Genomic DNA, 14,850 nt, shown 5'->3' on the forward strand with positions numbered 1-14,850 from the left:
GCTGGAGGCAGGGCGGAGTGGAGGAGGGCCTGGGGTGAGGGGTCCCAGCTGCAGCAGGGTGTGGGGACAGATGGGGTGGAGGCCAAAGGGCTCAGGAGGGAGGCTGGACGGAGCCTGTGCTGGGGGACCTGGAGCTGAGAGACCCCCTCCTGCCCTGGGACCCCCTCGTACACACACCAGAGCGTCCAGAGGGACGAGCCAGGCTGTAGTCTGTCCCGGCTGCCACACGGGGAGGGTGGGGGAGGATCTGGCTGAGGAGCAGTGGGCGGGCAGTGGGGCCGCACCAGAAGTTGGAGCTCCTCTCCTGCAGCTGAAAGGAGTCGTTGGGCTGGCAGTCGGGGCCCCCCGTCATCCAGGACACAATCCCAGTGGACATGGATGCCACAGCATCGCCCTGCACACAGCGCATCACTGCTCCACCAGCACGCGGGCCCGGGACCCTCTCCTCGATCCCTCCCGGAACCCTGCCCCCGATAGACCCACCAGGAACTCCAGGTCCTCAAAGACCCCTCCAGCCATGGAGGTCCCCGATGTGGAACACAGGGCAGTAGGGGCTGAAGTATGGGTTGTAGCGGCAGCACTTGAAATAGGTGTTGTCCCAGGTCTCCAAGGCATTGGACCTGAGAGGAGGTGGGGCCAGTGGTCAGGCCAGGAGGGGACAAGGAGGATCTGGGCCAGCCAGGACCCACCGTGCTCACTTGGAGAAGTTGAACCTGCCGAAGGTGACAGTGTTTTTGATGAACAGGGTGAAGTTCTCAGCCTGGACCAGCAAAGGCTTCCTGCAGGTGGGGGAGGTAAGGGACAGGCTCTGCTGGTCCTGGGAAGTGCTCTGGGTCTCGGGGACACTTACACAGGCACGATGTCACCCTCCATGAGGTACCAGCCCCAGATCTCACAGGTCCGGTGGGTCCCATTGAAGACCACACACTGACCCGTTTTTATGCCTTGAAAACACAAGACAAAGTCCAGGCCTGGAATCTCCACAGGGCCTGGGATGGGAGTGGTCAGGGGGCTGCTGGCAGAAAGAAGAGACGCAGAGCCACCATCGGGCCTGCACACAGGAGCCACCCATGGTCCCAGCCTGGCCCCCTGATCCTCCATCCCAGTGGAGGTGCTGGAAGACAAGGTCCACAGTGACCATGGCTGTGTGTCCCTGTCTCCCCTTCAGGACAGTCCTTGTCAGCCCAGCAGGTCCCCAGTGGCATGGAGCAGGGCTGAGATGGTGAGAGAGCAGAGCTGTCCAGCCCAGGAGGTGTCTCCTCTGCATGACCCAGCCCTGCAGTCCCCAAGGACACTCCCCTGCTTAGCCCCCAGGTTCCCTGAGTTTGGGCACATGGGAAAGCTGGAGGGTGCAGATAAAAGGAGGTGCTCAGATGGGGAGGGCAAGCAGCCACCGGGCCAGATAGGGGTGCAGCACTGTCTCCCAAGGCAGAGCGAGACTCCTTCGCTCCTGACAGTTCTGTCCCCGGGGGAGGGGCAGAAGTGACTCCTCGAGGCCCAGCTCCTCTGGTACAAATCAGAGGACAGAATACGGACGGTAGAGGGACTCTGGGAGGGTGAGTTCATGCCAGAGTGGAGGTGCTGGGTGTGGCACACAAAGGGCAGGACCCTCGTCATAGGGGCCTCTAGGGAAGTGGGACCCCACACACTGGCCAAGGGACCACAGGCCAGTCCCTTCCTGGCTTGTTCTGCTGTAAACAGGGACATCAGTGCCTGCACAGGGTCACAGAGTTCTGGGCATCAGCCAGGAGGGGGCAGGGGCAAGCTCTCTGGGAGTCCCAGACCCCGGAGAGGAAGCACCCTCAAGCGTCGGGCACTGGCACAGACATGGCTCTGCCAGGTGGAGGGTGGACGCCGCTGTCCAGGGCCCGTGGCTCAGGGGCAGCAGGAGGAACACAGCACCAGGCTGGCAGGAAAGGCTGGGGACTCGGAGAAGCCAAATGAGATGGTGGGACTTTGTGGGGGTGGGGCTGTGAGAAGTGGCATGGGACAGACTGGGGCCACCTGCTCTGCCTCACTGTCCCTACCTATGTGCTGAGTCTGCCCCTCCTCTCCACCCGGGCTGGGCCACCATCTCCTCCGACCAGACCCCATGGTGACCAGCACAGTCCCCACCTCTGCCCCCATCCACCTCCCTCCAGCAGCCCACGTGGTCCATCCCAATGCACAGACAGTTGCACCCCTCCCCTGAGCCCGTGTGTGGCTCCGCTGCTGCTGGATCCACTTCAGATCCTGTGATCCGGGGCGACCCGTTCCTGGCCCAGTCCAAACCTAGGGACAACCCCACTCAATGCAGGGAGCCCTGGAGGGGCCTCATGTCACACAGCTCGGGGCCTCTGCCCACACAGCCCCCTCTGCCTGGACATCCTCAAGATCCCCCTCCAGCCTCACACCCTGCAGGAACCCTTCCCGAGACCCTGGGTCACCTGACATGCCTCCCTGGGTCTCCCAACTGCAGCTTCTGCCCCCATCGTAGGACCGGCCGCCTTGGCTGCGCTGTCTGTGCAGGAGACCTGTGAAGTGGGGACAGTGGAGTTTTGCAAGCCTGGTCTGGGGCAGGCTCGGCAGGTGTTTGCTGGAGGCTGTGACACCACAAGGACACAGTGCATGTGCTGAGAAGGACCAGATGACCAGGCCCCTGAGAGGAGCTGGCAGGAACTCCGCTATTCTCAAGAAGCCGGCTGTCAGAGCTGGGGGATCACCCAGCCCCGGCAGTTTCAAGGGAAGGGCCAGAAGCCTGGACATGGGCAAAGAGGATGACACAGATTCCAGAAAACGCAGACCCATGGCCCCCGCACAATTTCAGGACACTCTACAAACCGAACATTAACTAGACATCTCTGAGCATTTGGAAAGGGAAGGACGTCGTGTGTGTTTCTGAACGTCAGCACATCCTCTGTGCACATGCCTCACCTCGTTGTGGACGGGCCAACCAGGGACATGTGGCACCCCAGCCACAGTGGTGGGACCAACAACCAGGACTCAGGGGACAGGGGACAGGGGCCACACAGGTACCCTCCAGCCCAGCAAGTGATTCAACGTTGGACTCAGTTAAAGAAAGATGCCACTGTGGAGGTAGGCTTCCAGGGCTGTGTCCCGGGTCCCAACTGTTCAGACAAAATCCACGCGGGGAGCTGTGCGCGAGAAAATGGCTAAGATGGTAAATTTTGTCCTTCTTGTATTTTATGGCAATAAATAAAACTGGAAACAAATACACAGCTGGGGAGGAGAGCAAGTGTGCTCTGTGACAGATGCTGGATCCCTGCGACATCCTAGAGGAAAACGGCTAGAGGAAAAATTGAGATTTCTTGGAAAGTCTGTATTTCTGCATGAATGGACAAGAAGAGGGTGGGGCACTCTGGCTTGACCACAGTTGTCGTGAAAAATACCCAGAGATCATAAGCGACCCTGCACTCCACTAAAGGAGTGTGCTGTGTTTGGCCACAAAAAGGGAAGCTGCCCAAGGACACATTAATAGAGACTAGGGGAGGTGATCTTCCCACTCAGCTCTTGCTATTAGAGCCCACCTAAGGATTCTGCCCAGTTCTGAGAGTTACACCAACAACCTGGAGAGTGCCCAGAGGAGGGGCCAGGGTGGGGAGGGGCCTGGACAACTTACAGAGAACAGCAGTGGAAGGATCCAGAAGCCCACTGCTCAGGGGTGCAGAGTCCCATCCCCCACAGACTGGAGGCCTTGGGTCAGTGACTCAGCCTGGCTGAGCCTCAGTCTTCTCCTCTTCAATGGGGCCTGCAGTAATTCCTGCCAGGCAGGGAGCTTGGGAGACGAAATGAAATGATTCAGGAAAGGTCTCAGCTCAGAGCCTGGGCTACAGCAGCACATGCTGAGCCTCAGGCACCTGGAAAGGAGAAGGGGGGACACGGCTGTGACCCAGGGCTGGCGGAGGAACCAGGGACCCGCTGGGAGGCTCCAGGCAGCCTGACCTCTGGGCATCTGCCCTGAACTCGTTCTGGCATCACAAGGAAATTGGTCACCAAGAAGAGCACGTTCTCTCCCTGGAGGGCAGGGGTCTGGGCCCATCGAGTCATCCACCCTGTGCCTGAGGAAAATTCCTCCAGTGAGGCGAGTTGAGGCAGAGACGGGAGGCTGACTGGGTTTCCAGCCATTTCTGAGCTGCTTTCCACAAATTTGAGGCAAGTATTTTTCTCATGTTCACGCTCATTCACTCAGCCAGAATTTTCCATGAGCCTCCTGCTTCTAGGCACTGAGGATCCACAGCTAAATTGGGCCGGGCGCCCACCCAGGCTAGTGGGGAGGTGGACCCCTCATTGCACGCATGACCAGGGGTCAGGGGAGCAGGTGGTGAGCTCTGCCCGAGAAAAGGCAGGCGCTGTGGGGAAGGGTGGCTGGCACCATGTGCTGCCCATGATAGCTCTGCACATGGGGGGGGGATGCACACCCAGGAAGGGGTGGGGAGGGCTGGGCAGAGGGCAGCAGGGGTGGGAGCGGACAGGATCTGCAGGGACTAGGTGGCCTCCATCACGGAAAGGGAGCCTCCAAGGGTGGCAAGCAAGGGCTGGCAGGGACTGATGGGGACACCTGTGAAAGCTCAGCCTGGCTGCTGCATGGCACACACCTGGGACCCACAGGAAGACCACAGGGACAGCAGAGGCAGCAGGGAAACCATCACAGATGGAATGGACCAGAGGGAGAGGCAGGGAGGTGTCGAGCTGGGTACAGCTTTGGCTCTGGGGACGTCATGGCCTCATTGGATGAAAAGAGGAACCCCTAGGAGAGGAAGAGGATTCCCTTGGAAGAGGCAGGTGTGCACCAGGAGGCAGCTATGCTGGGGCAGGTGTCCCCGGGTTATAGTGTGGGCATCAGCAGAACAGAGGAAACGGGGGCTGTGGAGGATCTGGGTGGAGGGAGGAGGGGCCAGAATGCAGCGTGGGGCAGGCAAAGGAGAAGCCAGCACGCAGGGCCCAGGGCAGGGAGGGAGCATTCAGGAGCCCCAGGCCCTGCCCCCTGCCCCCACCCCTCCATCAAGCTCAAGCTCAAGCCTTGAGCCCCCAGACCCTCCACTCTTCCAGATGCACCTCTGGAAATGGAGTCCCTCTGGCCCGACTTTCTGACCCATCCCCCTATCCACCTGGAAACCTCTTACGCATCCCTGAGAGCCTGTCCAGGGCTACTCCTCTGTTCAGGCCCTTCCTGAGCCGGGCCCTGTGACAGTGCCAGCACCCCCTCTGGCATCACATGTTTGCACACATCGCTGCACCGGTGGGGTCAGAGGTGAGGAACACCTGGAAGCAGCACCCAGGCACCCACCTGTGGTGGCTTCATGAAGTCAGCCACATCCATAGCCGGTTCCCCAGCTCCTCGATCTGAGTCACGGAAAGCCCTTTGAGTGTGGTGATGACAGAAACCTAGGGGTCGAGGTCCTGCTCCTGGTAGCCTGTTTTGGAGAGGAGGGCCCACCTGGGGAGGAGGGGATGGGCAGTGTGGTCTGTCCCCCCTACATGGTGAGCAGCAGCAGAGCCGGCCCTGCCCACTCAGCCCCTACACTCCCTATAGGCTCCCAGCACAGCGTTCAGGCCCCACCTCTTCTCCAGCCTCATTTCCACCCAAACACCCTGCACAGGGCAGACTTTCCAGCCACGCATGCAAGAGCCATGTGCTCAGACTGAGCTGCCCACCTCCTCCCTCACCAGCCTCACCCTCCCCTGCCCTGGCCACACCAGCTCCTCCTCAAAGGCTCCCTTGACCCAGCACAGCTGGTGGCCTTTCTCAGGGGCCTCAGGGCTGCAGCTCTCACAGGGGTCAGGGACTACCTCCTGCCCTCCTGGGGCCTCCTGGAAGGGCAAGACCATCCTGCTCTGTGCCCAGAGCCCAACACGGGGCTGGGGACAAGGCCCAGCAAAGGAGGTAGTTGGGCACACAGGAGGACACAAGCACACGGCTGGCTCTTGTCCCTGCTGGCCTCTAGACAGACAGAGATCCTTCCTTCTGCCCCTCCCCTGTCCAACATGCCCCCTCCACCACCACCAGCCCGGCCCCTGGAGAGTCAGACCCCCAACCCTCAGCCCAGCAGGACCAGTCAGGGTCCCTCCAGCCAACCCACCCAGGAGCCATTCTCTCAACCACCACGTAGACCAGGACCCCGAGCTGCAGCAGCCTCTGCAGGGCGCCCACCCGCCACTTCCTAGTCATCACCTACTTCTCAGTTTTGTAATCCACAAGCCCCCAGCCTGTCCCGGCCCCTGGGGAGCCCCTGCTCTCAGTTCCTGCTGGCTGCTGGGAGCAGGAGTCAGCACAGCAGCTGCAGCCCCAGCTGAACAGGAGGCAAAGCAGGGGCCCAGGCCAGGCCAGGCCAGCGGCGTTAAAGGGACACTTCCACCGGGGGCAGGGTCCAGCCCCACCCCAGCCCTGGGCTCAGTCCCAACCCCCAGCTGCCCTGGGCCTCTCTTCCTCCCCACACGCCCTCTGCTGGGCCCTGGGGCACAGACAGCAGCAGCCCCTCTCCCCTGCCCTTTGACCTCACTTCCTTAGGGCTGAGTGGGTGACAGGTGTTATAGGTACTTTGAGAGGGTGGCATGGGGTCTGCAGAGCCCAGAGGAGGGGCCAAGGAAAGCTTCAGGAAGAAGGGCCCTCTGAGCTGACACTGCAGATTCTGAAGTTCAACAAGCGAAGCTGGGGAGGGATGTTCCTGGTGGAGGAAGCCGCACATGCGACGCTGGAGCAGGAGAGAGAACGGGCACCCACAGAGAGAGAGACTCTGGCTCCAGAGAGGAGGGTGGCTGGCTCTGGTAGGTCCCCCAGGCCCTCCTGTGCGACGCTCCTGCAGAGCTGCCCCACCCCCAAGTGCAGGGACTAAGCACAGCTCTGGAGTCAGGCAGGGTCCCCAGTTCGTGGAAGGGAGGCGCTGCTGGACCCACGCGGATGGCAGGGGCAACAGGAGCCCGCAAGGCACCCAGGCCTGCGTCTGGCCCGTGGCGCGCGCCCTTCTGCGTGGTGGCCAGGAGCGGGCTCAATGTCAGCGCAGGCCAGCGGCGGGTCCGCAGCGAACAACAGCCAGGAGTTGCCATGGCGACCGCCGCGGGGAGCGCGTCTCTACTGGCTGCGGGGTGCGCCTGTCCGCTAGCCGCCACACTCGATTGGTCCATGCGGCCGGCGGGTCCGCCCACATCCCCGGCCGCGCTCTAGGTGCCACCTGACTCAGTCCCAGCCTCAGTGCCCGCGACAGTGAAATGGACGGAACCATGAGGGGTCCCTGGGAGAGGTCTGGGGAGAGTGAAGGGCAGGAGGAAGGAGGCGGCAGCCACTGGGTGTCCTGCAGGGGTCCCGGGGGCCCAGGGGGTTTCGGAGGCGGGTTCGGACTCTGACCTGCAGACAGAAGGTGCCCGGGCAGGGGGTTCAGGTCTGTGTCCTCACCTTGGTGGCTGCTAGGCAGGGGAGGAGGGAGCAGGCTGGGGCCGAGGGTGCAAGGGACCCGTGTCCAGCAGAGAGCACATCCCTCCGTGGGACACCTGCAGGGCAGCCGGCGGCCCCTCCAGCCCTGTGCCCTCCAGGAAAGCTCTTGGCAGCATTAGTTGTTCCACCATCAGAACACGCTTCCAGAATGATGGTAAAATGCAAAAATTCAACCAAACAGTCTAAGGAGGGGTGTCCCATCTCTTCCCGAAATGGGATCAGGGCTGGGTTTTCCCAATCCACAGGAAAACTAAGCTAATGGATGTATGGAACTTAGAATTATATCAGTGTTTTCCCCTATAAAATGTTCATAAAACATCCGTGGTCTGCAATGCAATAGAAAAGACACAGCACGCACTTCACTGTCAGACAAGCGGGTCCTAAGCCTGGCTCTGCCGGGATCAGCTACTTCTAGCCGTGTGACTTTGAGGAAAGGACTTGCTTTCTCTGAGCCTCGGTGTCTGCATCTGTATATGGGGCAGGAGTCCCTGTTAGCACAGGAGGAAATGGCTCTAGAGGGGAAACAGGCTGGGGAGTGACAGAGGGCAGGGGAGGAGGCAGGCAGCAGTGCCTGGGGAGGGAGCCACACTTAGTCCCTGTCTCCTATCAGGCACCCAGGGCTTGGAGAGCTGGTCAAGGACACCCTCTCCCTGAGGTCTCCCCGGGCCCACAGCGTCGTGCCTGCCTCCTGCTTTCTGTGCCAGGGAAGCGCCCCAGAGCTGAACCTGCGGCACTGTAGCCTGGGGCCCCAGCTACCCGAGGAGGGACCCTGGGCCAGGCTTGGAGGGGAGGACCTGGGGGGCAGCAGCCATGGGAGTGGCCCTCCCTGAGCCCATCCCACACATTCCCCAGCCTTGCTCTGTGCCAGGTATGTCCCAACCCCCACATCTGGGTGGCAGATGGGATCCAGGCTATGACGGAGATCACTCTAGGGGCTGGGGAGCCCCCTAATGCACTGGGGCATCAGGGAAGGCTCCAGGAGGTAAGGTGGAGCCTAGACGGAGAAGCAGGAGTCCCCTGGGCCTGTGGGAAGAGGAGGGCCTTCCAGGTGGAGGGCATCAAGTGGGCGGAGCCCTGGGAACAGGAGCCAGGGTAGTGAGCGGCTATGTGTGAGGCCTTCAGCCCTGGGGAGGACCAGGCCCTCAGGCCCCCCTCTGTCCCAGGGGACCCAGGCTCTGGCTTCCACGCTGACCTCCAATCCCTGTGTCAAGTGGCTGGACCTTCGGGACATTGGGCTGTGTGGGGCTGGCGCAGAGGTCCTGACAGGTGCCCTGAGCAGAAGCAGCAGCATCTGTGGGAGGTGCCCAGCCTGGGACGGGTGGGCTGACTTGAGTCCTCCCTTTCCTGAGGGGTGTGGGCCCCCCACAGCAGTGTCTTCTCCCCCAGGACCTGCTGGTGTTGCTGGGGGAGGGGCCTCAGCACAGGGTGGGGTGGGTGGGGTGGAGTTAGATCCTCTGTGGTGCACCCAATGCTGAATGACACTCCCTTCCTGGCCCGCCCCACCCCTCCAACCCCCTCCTCTGCTGGACAGCGCCCCCTGCATGTGGTGGCCTCCTGGTGCCCGAATGCAGGGTGGGAGGGTCCTTCCACACACAGAGATGGGGCTGGCAGTGTGAGAGGAGGGAGGGCTGGGTGGGAGTTGGTGGGGCTGGATCCAAATGCCATCTCTGCCACAGAAGAGCAGGGTGACCCTGGGCCAGCAGCTCAACCTTGCCGAGCCTCAGTCTCCAGTCTGTGAAATGGACCCAACAATTCCACTCAGTCCTTGGGGTTGTGATGAGCCTTAAATACTCAGCAGTGTCTGCCCGTGTACGTGCTCCGTACATGGCCCCTTGGGCTGTCATTGCCAGTCCCCAGAGATGTGCAGTGAGGGCTCTGGTGGGGTTATATTGCTGCCAGGCACTAGTCATCAACGGGGTGGCTACGGCTCCATCCCAGCATCCTCCACAACACCACAAAGGAGGTGGCCTTAACCCCTTGACAAAGGAGCTCGTGGACACACGGGGTGGGGTGGGGTATCCAGCCGATGGGTCGCAGAGTCGCCATGCAACCCCAGGACAGTCCGCCTGCAAAGCCCCTTCCACTGCCTCAGGCCTGGAGTTTGGGGGATGGAGGAAGGTGGAGGAAGGCGGTGCCTGACTTGGATCCCACTGACTGAGGAGTGGTGCCAGCCTCCAGATGTGGACCTGTCGGAGAACCAGCCGGGAGCGGTGGGCGCCCTCACAGTGACCCCAGCCAGGCAGAGGGCACAGCTGGCAGGGAACAGCCTGGAGGAGCAGGTGGCCCAGTACCTTGCTGAACTCCTGCTGGCCCCCATGCGCCTGAAACCCCAGGACCTGAGCTACAGTCAGCTGAGTGACCAAGCAGGTCCCGTCTGGCCTGGGCCACCATGGGGCCCATCTTCCTGGGGCAGGGATGGGTGGAGGTTGGCAGGACCACTCTGAGCATCCGTGCTCTGGCCTCTCTCCCCACGTCCCACCTCAGCCTGCCCCTTGCCCACTCCTTCCACACAGAACTCTTACTCCTCCCTGGATGTCTCATTGCCTGCCGCTGCCTGTGCTGGGTGCTGACTTAGCCACTAGGAGCCCAGCAAGAACAGAACAGAGGCCCTGGCCTCAGGGCACGCACATTAACAAGGTCATGTGCCGTAATTATTGGTGCTATAGAGAAACAAGCAGGGAGTGATTCTAGAGAAGAATGGGGATCCTGCTTAGAGGGGTGGCCAGGGTGGCCTCTGTGAGGAGGTGACATTGAAGCTGAAATGTGCAGGGTCGGGAGGAATCAGCCATGACAAGATCAGAGGGAGAGCATTTCAAGCAGAGGAACAGTGAACACACAGGCCTCTTTCTCAGACTGATGGACACCAGCGTGACTGGGCTACTGGGCCAAGGGAGAGTGGCCAGACTGTGAGGTGGAGAGGCCACAGGGGGCTGCAGGGCTACTAATGATGGCAAAAAGCATGAGATTTTATTCCAAGTCTATGGAAGACATCACTGGGACTCCTTGATCTCACCACTTTCTCCCGTGCCCCAGGGCCTTTGCATGGGCTGTCTGCCTTGGGAGGTGCAAGCAGTTCTACCTGCCTGTCCTCAACCACCCTAATCAATTATAAGAGTCACCTGTCACCCGGGGTTAGGAGTACAGATTCCTGGGCCTTGGCCCTGCTGAACCAGACTCCTGGTGGGGATGCCCGTGCACCCACATTTTAGCAGGTGTCCCAGGAGATTTGTCTGATTGAGAAAGTCTGGGAGTCTCTGCTCTGTCTCAAACTGCTGAGAGCGCGTGGGGTGGCACCAGCCTTGGCCTGTGGGAATCAGCCCTAGGATCTGACTGCCAGAGAGCCAGTTTACCTTCTAAGAAAATTGCTGTGGGAAGTCAGTGAAATTACGAGAGAAGCTCATTTCGGACTTTCCGCAAACCAAGTGTAGGCGTCCATCTCGGCTGCGTGGTCAGAGGGCAGGCACCAAAGAGGCAGCCGGGAGGGAGGGGCTGGAGGCTGAGGCCTGTGAAGGCTGCACAAATACGGGAGGGGTGGTCTTCAGCCTGGAGAAGGACAGACTCCACAGGGCCATCCTGTTTCCCCAAGTGTGGCTCTGAGGGTGGGCCCGACTCCCTGGAGGTGGAGGAGCTTGGGTCCAGTTTCCCCACCTGACCCATGGCGATTGTGGCACCTGCCACATAGGGTGGCTGCAGGGGTCACGAAGACCAAGCCTGGGAACCACAGGAGGCCGACTCCTGCCTGTAGAAGAACCTTTCACCCTCCAGCTGTTCAGCAAGGAAGGGGCTTCCCTACACAGCAGGAGACCACGGCCCTCTCCTCCCAGCCTGGAAGGGTCTGAGGAAGGGGAAGTCCCCGCATCTGGGGCTCAGACCCGGCGCGGGGCCTGGAGTCTGCGCAGGCCCCGGGGGTTGGCTGAGCACTCTGCCCAGTCAGCGCATCTCTTTTCCTCTGTGCGTTTCTTCAGACCAGCCTTCCCAGACCGGTGTTGGCTGCTGGGACCAAGGAATGGAGACGGGTCAAATTCAGGTCCCTGAGGGCCCCTGGGCTGGTGAGAGAGACTGGCCAGGCAGAGAGAGGTCTGATGGCCAGAGCCTGCAAGGAGGGAAGCACAGTGGACAGGGGGCCTGAGGCTGCCCAGCCCAGCCAGGCAGGCAATGCTTCCTGACACCATGACCCCAGGTGAGAAGGAGGAGGAGCCATTTGCCAGGTGAAGAAGGGGGTCAACAATTCCACACAGGAGGACGCCCCAGAGGTACGTTGGTCCCTGCACTTTTGAGAACTGGAGGCAGGTCAGACTGGCTGAGTGCTGACCGAGTGGGGAGCAGGGTGGGTGGGGCTTCTGCCCGGTTTGTATGCTAAATATCTCTCAGGGTTTCTGAACCCCACACGGCCCCCATTTTCCTTTCTTTACCACCCCTGCCTTCTCTCCACCACAGCTGCTCTGGCCTTGTCACTTCTTGCCTATGGACTAGAGCACAAGCCTCCCAACAGTCCCCAGCCTCTTGTCTCTGCCTCTGCTGATCCCAGTCCATGCCCTACACCCACCGCTAAGGAGTCCAGCCTTGTCACTTCTTAAAGCCCTCCTTGCCTCCTCACCATCCATAGCATGGTTCCCAAGACCTTTGTCCTAGTATTCAAGGCTCCCAGCATCTCTCAAGTGCCCATGGCTCCTACTTCATTTCACTGGCTTCCCCCTACCTGCCACCAGCACCAGGCCTGTGTGCATATCTGCAAGTGCTCCACGCTCCCTGGGCTTCCACCCATTCACTGGTTCCTGAGTCTGCTCTCCACTGTATATATACATATGCATGGGGAGTCACTCAGTCTTCAAGGTTATTTCCCCTGCCCTCACTTTTCTGAACCCCCAGGCAAAGTGAGCCCCCATCCTATTCCCACACCTCCCTGTTTGAAGTCTACAGTAGCTCACATGCCATTAATTTGTATTTACGTCTCCCCCATGAAATGTGAAATCCTTGTGGGCAGGTCAGGCCCATGTTGGGTTCAACTCCGTGACCCTCATGCTCAGCAGAGACCCTGGCACACAGCGGGCATCAGTGTCATTTTTTGAAGGAATAAACAGTAAATAAGAAGGTCTATCTTGGTGTTTCTGAAGGGGAGATGTTTGGACCAGCCCCGGCAGAAAACAGGACTCACCGAGCTTGACATGAGCTGGAATCACCTTCGAGGCCCAGGAGCCATGGCCTTTGCCAGGAGACTGGAGGTATGAGGCCCCACCCCTCAGCCCCTCTGGCCTATCTCTGGGGGCATTTTTCCAGGTGCTAGTCCCTGTCTGTGCAGCTCTTCAGAAATGAACCTTGTATCTTTTAAGCACATTGCAAAGAATATTTCCTTAAGTGACTTTAATGTTCCCATCTCCACTTAATGATGACAACGTTCCAACTCCCTGTGCCCACTCTCACATCACTTACTGAGGGATCTGAATCTGACTGTCACACACCTTCCCCAGACATCACAGACACTCGGCTGGTGGGGACATAGTACAGTCTGGTGACACATGCTCACTGTTGGGCATACACAGATGCTTCCCAAGATGACACTCTTGCACCCTTGGGTCCCAGCACACTCTCACATGGCCCACCTACTCCCTTGGATGTGGTGGCTTGTAGGCCTCCGGAACGAGTATTTCCAGCCCCTGCCAGGGTGGCACTGGCGCCTGCAGTGCTCCTGGTACCAGCTCCCTGTGTGGTCCTCCTCAAGGAAGGGCAGCCGCTGCCTTGCCCTCTGACGGGGGCTGACCTGGGCTCCTGCCCACAAGGTGGCAGGTCAGGCTCTGTCTTCCCAGCACATACACAAGCTGCACTCTCCTCCCCATCACAGCCCCCAGTAGCCCTTCACTGGAGCCCCCCTGGGCCCCTGGGCTGCTTGAGAGGTACCTAAATGGATTTGGAGCCTCCAAATAGGCATGGGGCCTGATCACTTTGTTTCTTGGCCTGCTGCCACATGGAGCCCCCCAGGCCCTGAAGGTCATTGACATTGACACCCCTCTCTCTGCTGTGCTTCCAGGGGTTCGTCTCTACTGTCCACCACCATCCAAGCCACAGACTCTAAGCTGGACTCTGCCCTTCTGCACTCAGTCTCTGCTCTTTGCACCTCAGGCCTCCTGGGCTCTGAGACTGTGGCCCATGACTTTCTCCACCATCACATGTGGTCCCACGGCTTCGCTCTTTTGCATTCGAGGCAAACATCTTCCTGAGAGTCCTGGACATCCCATACAATGGCTCTGGAGATCCCGGAGCCTCCATGTTGGGTGAGGCACTTAAGACCAACAGTGTGGTGGAGGAACTCAACATGAGGTGAGGAGCATGGAGTGTCCCCATGGTACAGTCTCTGAGCCCATAGCCACCCCAGGGACCAGGGGCTTTATGATCTTGCTGCTGTTCACCACTTTAATTCCCAAGCCTACCACAGTCTACCCATGACGGGTCCTAAGCCGCAATCCGAGAGTGCCCAGCTCCGTCCTTCTCACTCGAGTTCATCATTCGAACACTGGGGCTCGTGATTCCCACTGCACAGGTCGGGGCTGGGAATCGCACACGTGTGTGTGAAGCATCTTCAGAGAGCCTGGTGCAGGGTGGGTGCTCATATGCTCTGCTCAGCTCATGGCTGCTGGGGGCCTGCTGTGTGTGTGCTGCTCCTCCAGGCCCAGGCATGGAACCAGAGCAGGGGCTGCAAGCCAGAGGGAAGGAAAGAGGCAGAGGCCCAACAGGTCAAGGCTGCTGGGGTGAGCAAGGCCTGCCCGCTGCACCTTCCCCACCTTTGCTCCCCATGGAAGGAGCCAAGGCCAGAGGAGGCCCCAGAGATGCTGAAATTCGAGGCCAGAGCTGGGGTCTGAGGAGTCAGAGAGAAGTGGGACTGGCTTCAGGACAAAGTGTGCCAAGAGTGATGCTGAGGCCTGGAGTTCAGGTCCAGCAGGAGGAGGAGGATGAAGAGGATGTGGGGAGGGGGCTGGGTGGTTTTCCAGAAACAGCTGCTGTCATGGTGATAGGGACAGGGTGTCAGCTGGAGCACAATACATGGGAGCACTGCTGAGCTCTGAGGGCAAGGGAGCAGCGGCTGGTCTCCACCAGGGGGGTCACTCTAGGCATGTTTTCTGGGTGATCTGAACACTGGGGGCCTCCGTTGAAGCAGGGTCATTATCCAGCTTTTACTCACTGACCTGCCCAGGGTCCCCAGGACGTTTGTGGAGGCTGGAATGTGACTCCTGACGCAGTGATGCACCAGCACCTCCAGCTGGGACCCTGGGGAGATCTGTGTGCAAGGCAGCACCATGCTCATGTCTTTCTGTTGCAGAAACAACGTCATCTGCAGTGGGAGCCCTGAGCCTGGGCCTGGGCCTCCTGGTCAACCAGACACTGAGGATTCCTGTTGAGAGTGCTGGCCTGATGGGGGAGGCCCCAGC

General features: G+C 60.2%; 1 pseudogene; it reads right to left on the reverse strand.

Annotated features, from left to right (window-relative positions):
- The window catches only part of LOC103563720 (P2X purinoceptor 6-like), a 66,155-nt pseudogene extending 59,111 nt beyond the window's left edge, over positions 1-7,044 (reverse strand).
- Between the last annotated feature and the right edge of the window lie 7,806 nt (positions 7,045-14,850).

This window comes from Equus przewalskii, chromosome 7, assembly GCF_037783145.1.
Source record: "Equus przewalskii isolate Varuska chromosome 7, EquPr2, whole genome shotgun sequence".
Classification (NCBI taxonomy): domain Eukaryota; kingdom Metazoa; phylum Chordata; class Mammalia; order Perissodactyla; family Equidae; genus Equus; species Equus przewalskii.